Here is a 374-nt window from a genome sequence, read left to right on the forward strand (position 1 = left end):
CTTCCCCTGCGAGATGCCCCCAGCTTTCTCCAAGCTGGGGTGACTTTTGCAGAAGGCAAAGGAGCATTGTCCCTTCCCCGCTTGAGGGGCTGGGGAGTGGCACAGACTCGGGGAGCAGCAGGACCCGGTCCCCCAGGGCAGCCCCACACGGGACACCAGCATCCCAATCCCCAAGACCTCGACTCCATTTCCCGATGCTTTGAGTCCGATGGGGAGAGCTGCTGCACCACAGCGAAGAGAAAGCGGGCGGACGGGACGCATCTGAGCACGGTGCTTGCAGGGAGTTGCTTCCCAGCCATTCTGTCCCCCGTCCCTGTCCTCACGCGTGTGGGTCCTATGGCCTCACTCACCCTCAGAGCTCATCACGGGCAGTG

Source organism: Phaethon lepturus, unplaced genomic scaffold (genome assembly GCF_000687285.1).
Source record: "Phaethon lepturus isolate BGI_N335 unplaced genomic scaffold, ASM68728v1 scaffold41829, whole genome shotgun sequence".
Classification (NCBI taxonomy): Eukaryota; Metazoa; Chordata; class Aves; order Phaethontiformes; family Phaethontidae; genus Phaethon; species Phaethon lepturus.